The sequence below is a fragment of the Mauremys mutica genome, chromosome 1, assembly GCF_020497125.1.
Source record: "Mauremys mutica isolate MM-2020 ecotype Southern chromosome 1, ASM2049712v1, whole genome shotgun sequence".
NCBI classification, from domain to species: Eukaryota; Metazoa; Chordata; order Testudines; family Geoemydidae; genus Mauremys; species Mauremys mutica.
Window position 1 is genome coordinate 65,801,473 of NC_059072.1, and position 18,578 is coordinate 65,820,050.

General features: G+C 40.8%; 1 long non-coding RNA gene across 1 annotated transcript in view; it reads left to right on the forward strand.

Moving 5' to 3' along the window:
- The window catches only part of LOC123362002, a 56,584-nt gene that overhangs the window by 6,934 nt on the left and 31,072 nt on the right, over nucleotides 1-18,578 (forward strand). The window contains exons 2-3 of the long non-coding RNA XR_006576311.1: nucleotides 2,613-2,683; nucleotides 12,673-12,809. This is a non-coding gene — a long non-coding RNA (uncharacterized LOC123362002). The remainder of the gene's footprint in view (nucleotides 1-2,612; nucleotides 2,684-12,672; nucleotides 12,810-18,578) is intronic.

An 18,578-nucleotide genomic window follows, 5' to 3' on the forward strand; every position in this document is an offset into this window, starting at 1 on the left:
TTTTTAAACATAAATTAATAAAATCTAAGAGATTGAGAATGGAATCCCCAAACAGAGCCTTTGCCCTGAAAAGGGTAAAATGGCAGTGCCTCCATGAAGTGCACTAGAGACTTTGCCATCACTATCAATTTTGCATGGACAGCACTCAAATAATGCATGACTGTATAATAAAACCCTAAAACAGATAGATGGAGAATATGCTCTGCAGACAAAAAGTGTTGTTTGGAATGTATCTGTTGGTGAGTGACTAACCAGATGTTTCAGTAAGTTGGCTGTGTCCCAGACTCCCAGTATTATTTCCTCTTGGATATAGAGCCCTTATAATAGCCATGAAACTTCTATGTAACTCTCGTCACCAGTTTTTATTAATTTTATAATCAAATTCCTCTCTGCTAAGATTCCTCTACTTAGATAATAATACATACATTATTATGTGTGGAAACTAGTAGATACTTAGATACTTATATGGCCACCATCACCATAGTATATGAGCAGCACCTCCTAGTCTTTAATGTAGTTATCCTCACAACCCTCCTGTGAGATAGGGTTGTTATCCCCATTTTACAGATGGGGAACTGAGGCTCTCAGAGGCTAAGTGACCTGCCTAAAGTCGGACAGGAATAGAATAAATATGCTTACAGCATCCCCTATGGTATGTGGGGGCCTCTCCTGGCTGCTGCTCTCTGCTGTCCTGTATTTTGCCACTGAGGGAGCATGCCTGATGAAGTAGCAGTCTACTGGCCTTTTCCATTGCTCCCCTAAACTTCTTCTGCCGATAACCATTAAGTCTCTTTTCTCACTGGTGTTACATGAGTAAAATATAATCTAAGGTTAAGTTGGGATCTGAAGAATGAGTGAGGAGCAAAGGGATTTGACACAAACTAGACACACAATGTTTTCCAAACAGGTCAGTCAGTTGGAATTTTGAAGGCCCAGAAGTTTTTTGCCTGGGACTGTCCTGAAGTCTTGCCCCACCATTTCAGGAGACACAGAAATAGCTTATGCAGCTCTCCATTTTCTTGGCTTATCTGTAGGGACAGAACTAAATTCATTGTTTAACTGTCCAATTTCTTGATCCTACCCTCCAACTAGCCACAACCCTTTCTGGTGGATTGGTTTTTCCTTTTACCTACTGTCCCGTAAAAAGATATTTGAGGGATCTTCTGATTAGAACTGGTAGGGAATTTTTTGATAGGCTTGTTTTTTTATCACAAACAGTGTAGATTTGGCAAAAACAAATCTTTTCAAGGAAATGCACCAGTTTTGATTGAATCTTCATCAGGAAAGGTTTCTTGGGTCCAGGATGGAACTTCTGCTCAGAATGAGAAAACTACATACCTTCCCCAGCATAGCTCAACAGCGAGGGTGGTGGGTATGGGAGAGCAAGTTCAAGTCCTTGCTCTGCCTCATTCAGAGACTTGAACCTGGCTCTTCTCTTTCCAGTGGTGCCCTGCCTACTCTGGGCTTTTCTTTCTCTGGTTTGAAAGGTCTCAGTTTCAGCTCAATGCAGAATGAGAAAAAAAATTGAAATCTCAAATGTTCCTGGGACAGAAAAAATGTTTCTTACTTTACTTCTCAGGTTAGTAGAATTTTTCTGTGCATTTATCAATAAGTGCTTATTTTGAATCCTCTAATTATCACTTTGACTTGTTTCTACTCATTTTTATATAATTCCCAGTCCTCTTCCATACAACAGGGTTTATATTTGCTAGAATCCAGTGTCTACTACTTGTTTCTAGTATGCTTTTTTATATCTACTTAAGCACTTTTCCTGTGGTATCGTGGCTTCTGTTCCCCATTTCCTAGTTTAGACTAAACAAGGAGAAACTGTAATTGTTGCACAGTTTCTTGATTATACCCGACTTGGGTGCTGCAGACTTAGCTACTTGCAAACTGTTGAAAGTTTTAGTGGGATTAGTGTAATTGTGGGTGCTTACTTCTAGTGATCTATATAAAGCAAAAGTGGTGCAAGAAGCCATCATTATTGTGCAACCTTCTGTCTTTAGTCAATTTTGCTCCACTTTCACTAGAATGTATTAAATCATTCATCTTTGCTCTCTGATTATTGGTTGCCAAAAGAGTAGAGTAGACACTAGGAAAGCCTGCAATAACCTGGTGAAAGAGAGGGTGTAATAGCCCCTCTCCTGCTCCATGAATGCATAGCTTGATATCCAGAACCACGATCAGCCACCAGGATAAAAGAGAGTATACAATAAGACATGTGCTTCATTCTTTCCTGTCTTTGATCTTTTAATTCTAATATTCCATTTCAAAGCAGTACTGGAATAAGAAACAACAACTGAGCAGTCATTAAAATCTGTTCTTTTTAGGACTCTTCTGGACTAGCTGACCCGCTAACACTTCCATTTCCTAAGAATATTGTAACTATGGTAATATGTAGACTGAACCAACATCATGAATCAGAACACACCAGATTTCTGAGAAATTCCAGTCAGGGTATTAATGTTGTGGTTTGAGACAAGTACATGGAATATGACTGTAGCTGTGATAAGCCATCTGAGGAGTTTATTTGTGCTCAGCTATATTAAATATTGTGTTATATACCTTATAGGTAATGTTTCCTCCTTTTCCCTTTCTTTAATTTCCTGTAGTGTGGCCTTGGGGGACTGCCCATCACAGACATGGTGAGATGAGATAGGTCACCAAGGAATTGTCTCAGGAGGTATGTTGGTAGTGTCAGCTGTCCTCTGTTCCCGCAAATGAAGGGTAACCTCTGAGACTTACGTTTAACATTTGTTAACACTCCAGACAAACACTAGTATGGAGTTCTTAATAGACTATACATGTTTTGTTTAATGTATTTGGTTTAACTCAGTGGTTCTGAATCAGGGATCTGGGGCCCTCTAGGGGCCATGAGCAGGTTTCAGGGGGTCCACCAAGCAGGGCCGGCATTAGACTTGCTGAGGCCCAGGGCAGAAAGCCGAAGCCTCATCGCATGGGGCTGAAACTTGGGGCCCCAAGCCCTGCCATCTAGGGCTGAAGCTGAAGCCTGAGCAGCTTAGCTTTGCAGGGCCCCCTGTGGAATGGGGACCTGGGCAAATTTCCCTGCTTGCTACCCCCTAACATGGCCCTGGCTTTTATATGCAGAAAAACAGTTGTGGCACAGGTAGGCCATGCAGTTTTTTTAACATGTTGAGAGGGCCTCAGAAAGAAAAAGTTTGAGAACCCCATGTCTAACTGGTGCTATATTTGGGGTCAGAAAGGAATTTTCCCCAGGTCAGATTGACAAAGACCCTGGAGATATTTTGCCTTCATCTGCAGCCTGGGACATGGGTCACATGCTGGTTTTAACTAGAATAAATGGTGAAATCTCTGTAATTTGAAGTCTTTAAATCATGAATTGAGGACTTCAGTAACTCATCCAGAGGTTATGGGCCGATTACAGGAGTGGGTGGGTGAGGTTCTGTGGCACGTGATGTGCAGGATGTCAGACTGGATGATCATGATGGTCCCTTCTGGCCTTAAAGTCTACAAATCTAAGAAAGTAGTAACAATCTGTGTTAAAAAAAATTGTCTCTCATTTTTTCTTTAATGGTTAAATATCATGGTATCACATTCTCCTTTCCCCTTCCCATTATTCTTCACATATGTGCTAGTGGAGAAAACTCAGGCCTCAGAAGAAGAGAATGAGTGAGATCCTCATCCCCATTCCAAACACTTTATGATGGGTAAATTAGCCAGAGCAGAATAAAGGGGCCCTAAAAGCCCTGATACCAGCCGAAGGAGAATTCCCTTCTGAACACAGCTGTAAATCTGCCTCCCAGTGACACTCTTACCAGTCCTGGCATGATGGGGGAGGGGCAGTAATTCTGGACAGCACTGCAGCCCCTAGGGCAGCTAGGTATATAACTTAGGCTCCTCCCATGCATGTCTATATTATGGCTGTAAAGCAGTCCAGGATTGGGACACTCTTGCCCCTTGCCTGTGAGTGTTATGCTGTCCTCTTAGAGGCACAGCACAGAATCTTAGCCAGTATGTTTCTAGACACACGGTGGTGAAGGATTGATTATTTTGAAAAATATTTATTGCAAGGGCAGGGGAAAGAATGGGATCAAGGGTTAATAAGAGGTGGCTGGGACTCAGGACTCCTGGGTTCTAGTCTGGCTTGACCACTGATTTGCTATGCAAGCATGGATAAATCACTTAACACCCATGTATATCTATTAAATGGGTATAATACGTACCTCCCATGCAGGGGTGCTGTGACACTTATTTAATTTTATAAAAATTATTTTAGATTCTCAGATGAAAGTAGCTATGTTCCTACACAGCAATATTAATAGCCCACATCAGGCTATTCTGGTCTTAACACTAAGTAATGAGCTAATCATCATAAATAATGTGAGGGGCCGAGTTCTACTCTAGAGTGCACACACTGACTTCAGTGGGAGCCTCACTACAAATCTGGCTTGCAGTTGGGGAGCATCTAGGGTCTCATGCTAGCGTGTCATTGTTTTTTAACTAATTTTATGTCTTTAGAAATTGCTTACAATTTATACCACTGAAAATAATTGCAAAGAATTGCATAGGTTCTCTTGTTGAATAAATCTAAATGATCTGGTTTTTTGGCTCCCCAAAGTTCACTTTTTAATTTTTACTTGTTTTGACATATTTGTACTGCTGAAGTTATTATTGCTGAAAGTTCTTGGGTGTCATAAATAGTCAGCAGGCAACTTAATTAGTCATGAGTGTACATTTCTGAATGTCACATAAATCCCTCCTTTAGAGCGCCTGGACTATCAAGTTAGCAGCTTCAGGAAAACTTTTCCCTAAACCACATAGAACGTTAATAAAAGATAAAGGTTCTCTCTGCTTAAAAACAGAAAACCCTAGATAATCATACTGCCCATGTGTTAAAGGGCCTGTGCCTTGTCATTTCCTTCTACTTGTTTAGATTGTATGTCAGTACATGCAATATGTGGATAGATTATGGATTGTTTCCTGATTTTCTGGGACCCTGCAGCTTCTCCTAGAATTGGAAAGGAAATGTTAAATTCCTTTAAATAGCAAGAGATATTACTGATACAGAGTCAGGGTCAGTAAATGCAAAAAATGCTAGATAGCCATTGTTAATATTGTGCAAATATAAACTACTTCTTGATCTGGAAATTCAGTGATCACATGAAAGTAGTAAAATAGGCTTCATATTCTTTTTTTTTTAAATAATTTTGCTACCAACAAAAAAAATACAGTTCAGGTGATACACAGAATCTGAAAAAGTCTGTTCCTGCAATCTCCCTGACTGCAGAATTTCCACTGAAGCAATGGGAGTTCTGCTCACGGAGGTCTTGCAGGATTGAGGCCTATCTTTGTCCCTGCATCATTCAAACTATCTCTCGTGACAGAAGAAAGACGTACATTTTCATTTTCCAGTATTCTTTCACTGAGCTATTAATATATTTGGTACATAAAAATTATTGGAAACTGCAGCTTTGTGTACGCAGTGTCACATAAAATCCCTTACATCAGGATACATGACATCCTGCTTTCAAAATGAAATTCCATTGTCTTCCCCAGCACAATGGCTTTGATCCTGCTACCATTGAAGTTTTGTTACTGAGTTCAGCAGAAGCAAGAACAGACCCAGATTCATCACTAATTATTACAATTAAAACCACCAGAGAGGAGCCTCCAATAGAGAAACGGGGAGTTCCAATTCTGTAACCTGTTTCTTCCCTCCAGTCCATGGAGGTCCCCTCTGTGTATAAACTCCCCTCTCCTCTGTGCATAGGTGCTGGAAGTATGGGTGCTTGGGGTGCTGCTGTGTGACTTGACATGGTTTCCATAAGATATAGAGTTTACAGTTTGGTTCAATGGCTCTCAGCACCCCCACTATACAAATTGTTCCAGCACCCCTGCCCCTGTAATAGGTTATTGTTGGCATGGGGAAAATGAAGACCTTAGTTTCTCTCAGCCAAGTTTCTCTAAACTAACTTACCAAGAAAATAGAACATTCTCTCCAGTATTAAGTCCTACTCTAAATATATGAAAGAAGAGATCAAGATAAAGCAGACAGTACAAGATTTTCTTAATTTAACAATTGTCTTTAGCTCTTAAGATGTTATACAGCATATTTTGTATTGCATTTTATAAATCCCTCCTCCTTCTAACTTGTAACTTATGTTGAATTTTCCAATAATCAGATGTCTAGTGCTAGAATACATGTTTAATCTCATTGTTCTTGTGTTTTGTAAAAGTAGGAAACTGAACAATACACTGGATTTCTTGGAACAAACGAGCACAGCTCTTGGGGCCCGCTCCAGCTCCTATTGTTGTCAATGACTCTAGTTTCAATCAATGCTCCATTAGGCCCTTATGTTCAATAAAAACTACTTATTGCTGAGGGCCTGATCCAGCTCCCTTTAACTTCAGCGGAAGCTGGACATACCCTAATGGTGTACCTGTGCTCATTCAGAATCCAGACTTCGTATTTCTTTACACTTGCTCTATCCTTTGTTTCTTACTTGTTGCTGGGTTAAATACAAAGCTTTTTAAAACCCCAACCTATGGCCAGACTGTGCTAGTGATTTAGAATTAGAACTCTCTATTGAGAGCAATGGGAAGTTCTGATTAAAAATCAGTGGTACAATATGACCACAGGAAATCTGCTTTTTGAGCTTGTAGGCCTAACTGGGCATAGCACACAGTCAAAATAAGAACATCCTTCACCAAAATCCACTAATTCTTAATAAATGTGTTGATTTCATAAAGCACCTAACCTACTTCTGGCTCTATATACATTTGTGTTTAGATGATATATTGTTGAAAGTCTGAGCACTGTGTTAAGGTGCTGATTCTGCTCCTTTAAAGCTATGAATTTTTTTACACTCGGATATTAAAGATGCAAGTTCACTGTAGCTGATTTGGTCAGCTACAATCTCCTCTGTTCATTGTTTGTTCTCCGTCTTTTGAATGATTTTCATTTGTTACTTTTAATTACTTTGCTGTCCCAGGAGAAAGAGTAAATAATCTGTTGGCAATCAGCTGTCTTCTGGCTCTAAACTCTATGCCCCCTGAGGCTTGGATAATGTGAGCAGATGCCCCATGCCGTGAGGGCTAGAGAATAATATGATCAGAAGAGGTAGGAGGGAGTGGGGTGGAAGAAGGCAGCACTCTTGCCCATGATCATACAAATGTCTGCGCCAGCATTCTTCTGGACAAATTCCCACACTCATTAGGTTAGAGGGGGCAGGAGGACTAAAGCCATTTCATTGGTCAGCCCATAGGTGAAATGACAATAGGGACCAGGTCCAGAAGAAAAAAGGTGGTTTAAGTGTCCCTTGTTTCCTTTTTTCACACATATCCAAACAGCACTCACGGCATAACACAATATAAGTATTAACAAAGCTGATCACTTCCATATCCTTATACCGTACCCTTCTCGTAATGTCATTTTCACAGTTTTCCGCATACTGACTTAGCACCCCCGTATATTTGTGTTAAGGAAGTCACAGCAGCAGGGTTTTCACTCCACCCAGCTTTTAGTTTCATACAAGGAACTAAAATAGTGTTCACGTGGCAGCATTGCTGCTGACTCACTGAAGCACTGCAGCGATGCTTCCTAAAATCATCTGAATCTTAATGACCTGTTTCACATTTTGTTTGACCTTCTTGCCTACAAAGATGTAAATGAACCTTTTCATTTCTAACACCTACCAGCTATAAAGCTGAACAAAAAACTCTTCTCTAGCATCAAGAAGCTACTAAAAATGCACCTGCTTCTTCAGGAAGCAATGCTCCATAGGCCACCCCCGGCGCGGTATGTGCTCTCTAATATCATACTGTCTTTTTCTTTTCTTCTTTTGTGCTTGTGTTGCAGACTGTAAGCCCTTTGGGGAAGGAGTTGTTATCTATTAGGCACTGACCTCTTCCTGTACAGCATAATGTACATTTCCAGCTCTATAAAAAAAATGTTTAAAGTGCTGCTTTCATTTCAGCTACACACTGAGTTAGCTCCCTAGCCTTTGGGTAATTTGCAGCAAATGTACTTTTCTTCCCCAGTGTTTTATGAGTTGTTTCCTGCTCTCTAGACCTTGTTACTAGTTGGTAACAGAGATGAGGTAGAGTACTATTACTAGACTTAAATATTTTGAGGGTCACAGTTTTAATTTTTCAAAAAATTCAAATGTGCCTGCATGAGAAGGGAAACCCATCCCTACCCCAGAGAGGCCTTGACTTGATTAGCACTTGCATTTAGCGCAGACAACTCATTATTAATAGCATTACCTATTTCTAGTGAATCTGACTGAGAGATCTGCAAGGTTACTAGAGTTAATCACTACAAAACAATATCGAAAATTGTCCAAGATGATGGAAAAACTGTTCTGTTAAAAGTCAGCATGGGGGGTACAAAACAATGGTTTGAAGTAACTGGAAATTCATGTAAAAATATCATCTTATCCATAATCTAATAAATTACATCACATTAAATAAGTACAATTTTTTATGACTTTCATTTGATCTTAAAGTACTGGGGCCAAATTCTCAGTTTTTACTCAAGCTAGTGAAAAAGTGTGTCATGCCTCTCAAAGATAAATAACCAGGAAGTCAGCAGAGACGAGTGTAGTGTTTATATAGCTCAGGAGTGACTGGAGAGATATAGGGTATGTCTACACTACCCACCAGATGGACGGGCAGTGATCAATCCAGCGGGGGTCAATTTATCATGTCTAGTCTAGACACGATTATTCGATCCCCGAGTGCTCTCCCGTCAACTCCTGTACTCCACCGCCACGAGAGGCGCAGGTGGAGTTGACAGGGGAGCAGCAGCAGTCGACTCACCATGGTGAAGACACCACGATAAGTCGATCTAAGTACATCCACTTCAGCTACATTATTCACGTAGCTGAAGTTGCATAACTTAGGTCAATCTCCCTCTCCACCACCACCACCAGTGTAGACCAGGCCTTAGGAACAAACACATAGGTACTTGCTTTCAGTGTCTACAGCTTCTAGAAAAAGCTGGGTATGGCAAAGAGAGAGTCTGTCATTGAGTTAGGTATGGGCTTACAAGAACAATACAATACTTAACTTTTTAAGGTCTGAAAACTCTGCTGTAAGATTCTATCAAATGAAAATATTGTGGATCCAATCCAAAATTCCTCTCCCATTGGGCAAAACCCTGCTGTCCTTTCCCATTCAATGTTCTCATTAACTTTGCTATTCAGGTTAGATTGCAAGTAGTCAGGGGAGACTTGCTCACATAAAGAACCAAAGTGGACCCATTTCCCCAACCTAGGCCAACATCATGGGGACTCATTTCTCCTTCCCAACCACCCTCCAGCCAGAGGCTACAGGACAACTCATTTGCCACCACCAGTGCTGCTGCAAGGAATAGCTGCCAGGTAGGAGATCCACCTAGAGGAGCATCTGCGGTACTGAAGAGAGGTGATGATTCGATAGGGTTGATGGCAGAAGGACTGGTAGATTTGGGTAGGGAAGAGAATAGAATTCATGAAGGAGGAGGTAAAGCAATGGAACTCAAGGATTAATTTTTTAGGGGCATGAATAGTATTTTACGCTGGGAATGTTACTCAGATGCTAAAGTGAGCATAGTATAGAATAGAATGTTGCCCACTGTAGGCCAAAGAGGAAATGTTTTGAGGGTTCTACTTGTTACGATTTTGGCAGTATGTCACCGAAGCCAAACCCCTAGAGCAAAAATAAGGTGGTTCCAGGCTATATTTTAGAACTGTGGGTTTCATTTGACCCATGGCTCATGGTTTAGACACAGTTGGGCTAAAGATTATGGCATTCTTGTCCTAGTTTTAAATAATTAACATGCACTTATTGTTTTTCCTGTGCTGACACCTTTACTGGTTATCACAGATTCTGTTGAAATTACTCACATTTTTTCAATCATTTCTGATATTGTTACCCACCATGTGCTACATGCTTTCCAGGAAGAAGTAGGGTGAAGACATAAAGAGTTTTGCTTTTGCTATTGACTTCATGCCCTGAAGAGTTCACAATTGGAAGCCTCAGATGAAAAGTGAAGGAGATCATCATCATCTCAAAATAGAAAACACATGTACATGTGTCTTGATTAATATTCTGGAGGCTAATACATTACTTTGAGAGTGATTTTTCAGGGGAATGTCTGAGCACTGTCAAATATCCAGTGTCTCTCTTCAGTGGTAAAAACAGTGTTCAGAGCTATAGCCTGACCTTGTAGAGTACATTCCAATTACAGGGCCTATGTGAGTTGATCTGTCCCACATAAGTAAAGCTGCATAGATAAAGCATTTGCAGGATTTGGGCCCATACTTGGATCCATTTCTTTTCCCTTGAGAAGCTGTTCTAGATACTGTACTGTCTTTCCAATTGAGATTAATAAACCTTTCCAAAAATAAAATCTGCAAGTTTAGTGACGTGTTATCAAATTCAGGGCTGCAAAATAATTTTCCCCTTAAGCATAATGAAAAGGATTTGAGATTGGAGGTGGGCATGAACCTCTGGAAAAGTGAGGTGCCATCATCTCTCATGGTTAGATGGCTGTATCCGAAATAATGAGTTTCCTATGACTGCAAGGAGTGGACGATGCTGGCCCTCATTCCTGGTCATCCTCTTCATGGATGCATCTAAGTTTCTCTGTGTCATTCCTTTAATGTCATCAGTTTAAAAGAGTGGAAAATGCTTATGTAGAAAGGTGCTTTTCCTGCTTTTTAATTTTTGAAAAAAAAATTAGCAAACTAGTCTGTGTTTTTTTGTTTGTTTGTTTTTGGTATACTTTTTCATTATAAACTTTCTTAGAAATAACTTGGCATACTACAGTCTGAGTCATATAGGATTTGATCTCTCTAATATGGTAGTAAACCAGGAGTAACTCCACTAAGTCATTGGAATTAAACTGGTGTAAGCAGAATCAGAATCGGGCTCATAGAATCTAATATCTTTCTCTGAACAATATGAGAGTAGCTTTTGTCTGTGTGTGTCTTTTGGAATTAATTCTGATTTTCTGACTAATGCCCAGCACAATGAGTATAACAATGCTTGGACTCAAACAGCAGTCTAAATCCATATATGAGCATTAACTGTGACACCAACCACAGCTTGGGAAACAGGTTTTGTTGTATTACGTTAAGTATGAGACTCTTTCAGGCACACACTTAACACACAGTGGGCTTGATTCTGTTAAGGGTACTAAGAGCAAGTAAAGGTTGCAGGATCAGGTCTGGTGTTATTTCACTAATGTCTCGGTCTCATATCTTTCCTAGCCTCTACGCTGTCACACAACCCAGTGTTAAAGACTACCAGGAGACTCTTTATGCCATCACTGTAAATATCTGTTCACCAGTCCTGTGATCTGACTAGCTTAAAAGAATGGCCATTCCCAGATAAGTAAACATAGGTACTGCAGAACATTAAAGAGTAAATTACCCTATTCCCAGTCAATTCCTGAACATCTATTATAATTTGCCTACAGTATTGGTAGGTAGTACTGTACCAACTTGCTTTCATTATTCAATCATTTCCATCAGGTTTATTGCAGCCCCTGCTGTTCTTCTTCATTATCTCTTGTCCTCTGTGGGCCCATGTATCATTTTGCAGGATCCCAGGTCTGTTCTTAAAAGCCAGTTTTCCTCCCTGAGCTGTAACTTTTTTTTTCTGCCAGGTTTGATGCCTTTCTGCAGGTTCCCTGTGCATCTTCAAAAACTCCAATTCATTTCAAACTTTCTCTGCTCTTCGTGGCTGCACTCTGATGTACTGACACACCAGAAAACTGGACAGCAGGATGATATCTTTAATTTGAATGTTTCATGTAGTAATGAGATATATATTAAATACACCTAGTATTGCCAATCCAGTGTGCATAAAAGAGATGTGGATACCCCGAGTCCCCTCCTCAGCTGCTTCCAGGTTTTACTTCTCACTGGTACCCTCATGCTCTAAACTTAAAGGGAGAAAGGGATATGCAGTTTTTTAAGCAAACAAAAGGAAAAAGTAAAGAATCTGAAATCATGACAACAGAGCTTAGCAATAATGCTGATATAATCACTGTTTTAAAATATAGAATAGCAGTTCTAAATTTCTAGCCATAATAGATTCATAGAGCTTAAGGCCAGAAGGGACCTTTGGGATCGTCTAGTCGAGGGATCAGCAACCTTTCAGAAGTGGTGTGCCGAGTCTTCATTTATTCAGTCTGATTTAAGGTTTCGCGTGCCAGTAATACCTTTTAACGTTTTTAGAAGGTGTCTTTCTATAAGTCTATAATATATAACTAAACTATTGTTGTATGTAAAGTGAAAAAGGTTTTAAAAATGTTTAAGAAGCTTCATTTAAAATTAAATTAAAATGCAGAGCCCCCCGGACTGGTGGCCAGGACCCAGGCAGTGTGAGTGCCCTGAAAATCAGCTCGCATGCCACCTTTGGCACGCATGCCATAGGTTGCCTACCCCTGGTCTAGTCTGACCTCCTGTATAACACAGGTCACAGAATTACCCCCAAAATAATTCCTAGAGCAGATCTTTCAGAAAGACATCCAATCTTGATTTTAAGAATTGTCAGTGACGGAGAATCCACCACAACCCTTGGTAAACTGTGCAAATGGTTAATTGATCTCCCTGTTAAAAATGTACACCTTATTTCCATTCTGAATTTGTCTAGCTTCAACTTCCAGCCATTGGATTATGTTATATTTTTCTCTGTTAGACTGAAGAGCCCATTATCGAGGGGCGGCACGTCTAACAGGCAGAGGAAGGCTGAGCCTGCCCAAAGCGCCGCATGGCCCTGCCCACGCTCCGTCCAGAGGCCCCCTCTCCTCTGAGTGCTAGTTGGCTCCAACCCAGGTAGGCTGCTCCTCTTCCAAGAAGGGAAGCCTGCTGGGGTTGGGACTAGGGTGGGTGGGACTTGAGATAGCTGGGGCTGCCCAATGCTGGTGGGGCCCTGGCACTGGGGCCACGCTGCTCAGTGCTCCAGGGCTGGGGGGAGGCTGTGCACCGCCTGCCACTCCAGGGTTGCAGGGGAGAGCCACGTGCCACCCACCCCCCCAGGGCTGGGGGCCATGCTGTCTGGTGCGCTGAGGCTCAGGGGGGTTGGGCACCCACCTGGTGCTTTTGGGGGCTGGGCCACATGCCACCCTGTGCTCTGGGGCTGGAAGGGGCCCACCTGTCTGCCTGGTGCTCTAGGGGGCCATGCGCTGCCCGCCTGCCCAGTGCTCTGGGAGGCTGGGCCACGTCCCACCTGCCCATCCGGTGCTCCACCTGCTCTGGGGGTGGGGAGGCTCACGGCTGTGGGGAGGAGGGTCTGGCCTTGGGGGGAAAGGGTGGGGCGAGGCCTCAGGCAAGTGGGGGGCTGGGGGCTAGCCTCCGTGAGTCGGTGGTTCAACCACTCCCCATGCCATTATCAAATATTTGTTCCCCATGTAGGTACTTATGTAGCCAAGTCACTACTCTTTCTTAAACTAAACAGATTGAGCTCCATCAGCCTATCCCTATAAGAAATGTTTTCTAATCCCTTAATCATTCTCATGACTCTTCTCTGAAACATCTCCAATTTAGCAACATCTGTCTTGAATTGCGGGCCCCAGAACTAACACAATATTCTAGCTGTGGTCACATCACAGCCAAATAAAGATGTCAGATAAGCTCTCTATTCACTTGAGATTCTCCTGTTTATGCATGCCAAGACTCCATTAGTACTCTTGAGCCACAGCATCACACTTGGTTCTTATGTTCATCTGATTATCCGCTGTGACCCCCCAAATCTTTTCCAGAATCACTACTTCCCAGGATAGAGACCTCCATCCTGTAAAGTATGGCCAATATTCTTTGTTCCTAAATGTATACATTTACATATAACCATATTAAAATGCATATTGTTTGCTTGCACACAGTTTACCCATCACCTAGATTGCTCCGAATCAATGTGTTGTCCTCTTCATTATTTACCACTAATTTTTGAGTTTTCTGCAAACTTTATAAATGATGATTTTATGTTTTCTTCCAAGTGAATGATAAAAATGTTAAATAGCATAGGGCAAAGAACCCACTGAAAACACACCCACTCTGTGATGATTCCCTGTTTACAGTTACATTTTGACATCTATCAGTTAGCCAGTTTTTAATCCCTTTAATGTTTGCCATGTTAATTGTATATCATGCTAGTTGTTTAATCAAAATGTTGTGCGGCACCAAGTCAATATTTACATTTACTACTTACAGAAGTATATTACATCAATGTTATTACCTTTATTAACCCCACTTGTAATCTTATCAAAAAAAGATACCAAGTTAGTTTGACAGGATCTGTTTTCCATGTTTTGCACATTAATTACATTGACCTTCTTTAGCTCTTTATTAATTGAGTCCTGTAACAGCCACTATATTACCTTGCCCGGGATCAGCGTCAGGCTGACAGGCCTATAATTATCCAGGTCATCCCTGTTTACCCTTTCTAAAAATTGGCACTACATTCATTACATTTCTTCCAGTCTTCTGGAACTTCCCTAGTACTACAAGATTTATTGAAAATCAGCATTAACAGTCCAGCTCGCTCCTCAGCCAGCTCTCTTAAAATTCTTGGAAGCAAGTTATGTATTTGAACCTGCTGATTTAAAAATATCAAATTTCAGTAGCTTTTGTGAAATATCCTCCAGAGGTACTAGTGGAATGGAAAGAGATGCATCATCACCTGTCATCAGACTATCTCATCTGTTTTTTCCTCAGATACAGAACAGAAATATTTATTGAACACATCCACCTTTTCTGAATTATTATGGGTAATTCTACATTTCCACCTAGTCATAGACCACTACCATTGTCCGGATTCTTTTTGTTTCTATTGTATTTTAAAAACTGCTTCTTATTGTCCTTAACTCTGTGGGCCATAGATTTCTCCTTGTGTCCCTTTGCTTCTCTATCAATTTTCTACAATTCCTAACTTTTGATTTATATTAATTACTATCAATTTCCTCTTTCTTCCATTTGTTTATTATTTTTTATTTTATTTTTTATTTTTCACAGCTCTCTTCACTTCCCCTCTAAACCAGGCTGTTTTTTTAACCAGAACAGCCATCTTCCTTAATTGTGACAGGTTTCAGAGTAGCAGCTGTGGAAGGTGTTCTTAAATGATTCCCAATTATCATTCAGATGTTTCTGATTAAAGTCTTCCTCCCAGATGATTTGGCTGATAACTGTTTTCAGCATTGTGAAATTGGCTCTGCTAAAGCACCATATACATGTCACTGGTCTGAATTTTACACTGCTTGCACATTATGAATGTGCTCAAGTCACAATCGCTGGTACCTAAGCTATCACTAGGCAGCTTTAAGCTTGCTTTCGGAAGTGGCTTAAAAGGTGAATTGCAAAGAAGTGCTTGAAGCTCTTCTTGCTCCCTTCTGATGTGGAAACATGGCCCCAGCACTTCATTTATTATTTCAGCTTGTTTTTACATTAGAAATATCAAATTCTCACTACCCTTTTTCCGGGAGAATTTCGGCAAGCTCTTCAGAAGACCCCTGGTGTGACCTCACTACAGGCTGAAACCTGAGCTACAGCTGTCTGAGAGGTGATTCTGCAAACTCTTATGCACATGTGCAACTTTGCTCATATAAATAATCCTATTGTCTTCAATGAGATTCCACAAGGGAGCAAAGCAACTCATTTGCAAAGGTGTTTACAGAATCAGGGCTCAGGCCCTCATTTAAGGAAAGGGGGACAATGTTGAATCTGGAATATTATCTGTCTTTGGGTTTCATACTGTCACTCCTCACTGTAGTGTCTGAGTGCCTTCACATAAAATCAATAGCAATAGAGAAGTCCTTAATGAACTTCATGGAGTCTCTGGCACTGCTGGCATTTGAGTGTTCAAATTGTGAGCAGTATTTATGGTGGAAAAGTTTTCTCAAAGAGGAGGTTTTGGCAATGTTTCCTAAAGTTGGTCAGTGTCTGGATTTGCCTAATAGCCTCTGGAAGATTGTTCCATAGCCAGATTCCCTCCACCAAGATTCTATAACTCAGCATACTTAAGACTTACTGTAGGAAAGAACAACATTCCTATCACGTTCGCGTTTGGCCTGGGAGGTTACATTTGCAGTATGATAAAAGGCCAGCGGCACAGCTGCAGCTTGTGGGGCTTGGGCTGTGGGGCTATAAAATAGCAGCATAGATGTCCAGACTTGGGTTCTGGAAACCTCGCCTCCCCATGGGGTCTTGGATGCTGGGTGCCAGCCCAAGCCCAAACATCTGCACTTCAATTTTATAGACCTGCAGCCCGAGCCCTGGGAGCACGGCCGCCGAGAGGGGGGGCAAGTGGGGCAATTTGCCCCAGGCCCTGGGTCCTGCAGGGTCCCCCACAAGAATATAGTATTCTATAGTATTGCAACTTTTTTTTATGGAAGAGGCCCCTGAATCCTCTGCTTTGCCCCAGGCCCCCTGAATCCTCTGGGCAGCCCCGCCTGGGAGCCTGAGTGAGATGACCCAAGCCAGGCATGGTTCTTTTATTGTAGTGCAGACATACAAGGACACATCTGGATCATGTATCAACATCTTGTGAAGTCAATTCCAAGTCCTCCAAATATCTTACCGAGATCCTCTAACATTTCAGATGAGATTTTTGTTGCATAGATCACAATGGAGCATTAGAAGGCACAAAACATAAAACTAATTTTAGTTTTACAGTTCACCTTTAGAGCTTTACTCACCTGAAGTTTAATTCCTTGAATAGTCCAGACATATAGAAACATTTTGCCTGTTTCATGTTGATACTGTCTATAAGTGTTTTCTGTATGTGGTAAAGCAAAGAATTGAGAATTTGTGCAAACCTTGAGCCAAAGACAAAAATTCATTGAATGTACTTCTAAAGAAAAATAATAATTTGACATCAGACTTCACTTTCCTCCCCATATTCATAAAGTTGCTCATTCCTCTCTGACTACTTTTAAGTTCAAAACATTCTCTGTTTTTTTAGTAAATGACACAAAGGAGAAATGGTGAAAATATAGTTTCTCAATAGACAAAAGATTTCACAATTCTTAGAAAGTTTGAACATTTCAAAATGTTAGAGAAGTAAAAGCATTTTCCCTTACGTATGTGTACCTTTCTGTTTTGTAAATTTACACACATAGCGCAAAAGCCAGATGAAGAAATTCTTTTTAAGCAGTGAGCAAGAGAGATCCTTAAATTAGCTCTTCCCTTGGCAGACATTGGTCACTTCCTTCTCAGGATATTTTGAAAGGTTTCCTGTCCATTTTAAATGGTCTGGCATTTGCTTTCTGTATAGCCTTGCCCTTGTTCAATGCTTTGGGAAGGTTGTTGGTTTTTTTTAACTCGTCACTGCTCATGAACAAGTGAAAAACTGAGCAGAGAGAACTAAGTACAATAATTTAAACAGTATCCCAGATTTTTTTCCCCACACTGGACCAGGAATGTTCTAGAAGCTTTAAGAATGATCTGGAAGCTTTACAAATGATCTATAAAGCAAACAAAATGTGGTCTGAGCACAGTAATAGGAGCCAAAATGCCTAGTTTTCATCTCCAACCTTGATTCCCTCTGTGACCCTGGGCAAGTAATTTAACTTCTCTGCCTCGGTTTTCTCACCTTGCTTGTAGAGAGGCTCTATACATTTGTAGGTATTTGTAAAGATGTAAAAGCACTATGTGCAATATTAAGGCAACTCAACAAAACTGTAAGGCATGGACTGGATCTGCTACTAAGGGTTTACTAAACCACCTCTTGCAATAATGGTGGTATCTATATACCTAGTAAGACAAAAGAATCAGAAATTCGGAAACAATTTCATACATCGCCATAGGTCTTAGAGCAGAAATGGAAACCAAAAGCCAGAAGGGAAGACTAAAATGAGGTCTTAGTTTCTGGTTAGGTAGCCCCCCACCTGGATGTTGGGGAAATTATCTCATCCTCCTCACCTCCTACATGCTACCTCCCCTAACCCCATCTGGAATAGAAATCTGTACCAATTTCATCATCCATAATAGAAACAAATAGTGCTTAAAGATTTATAAAACTCAGCTTTCAGGAAATTGCAAGTTGGCACTGGTGTCTAATTTGCCAGTATTAAGGCTAGCCCCATATACAAGTTACTATCTATACAGAAGAGAGAAAAGATACAAGCTACTGTCGGCTCTTGAGTGCTGTGTCTAAGTCTCCACCATAACATTCTATTATCATGGGTTATTTGCATTTAATAAAACCAAAACTGAATCTAGAAAATACGCTAAGAGCAGAGTAGGAAATGCTGAGCTGTTGAAAGTCAATATGGGGTGGTACAAAATGATGGACTGAAAGCAGTAACAAGAATTTAACATAATGAGGAATATCTTCTTCTTTTTTTTTTTACTTAATCCTGCTCATATTTAAAAAGGATAAACTTTCTGATGACTTTCACTGTTCATCTCCTGAGAGATTGGACCGTAGTGCTAATAAAAAAAACCTGTGGTGTCTAGCTGCCTAGGGCTTCTATTATATAATATTGTTTAGGATTCCACTCAACAGAAGTTCCCCTTTTGTCTGCTAACTTCATAAATAATGGATACATCTTGCATTAGAGATTAGCAAAGATTGTAAAGTTTCCTTTTTTGGCATGTGTAAGATTTGGG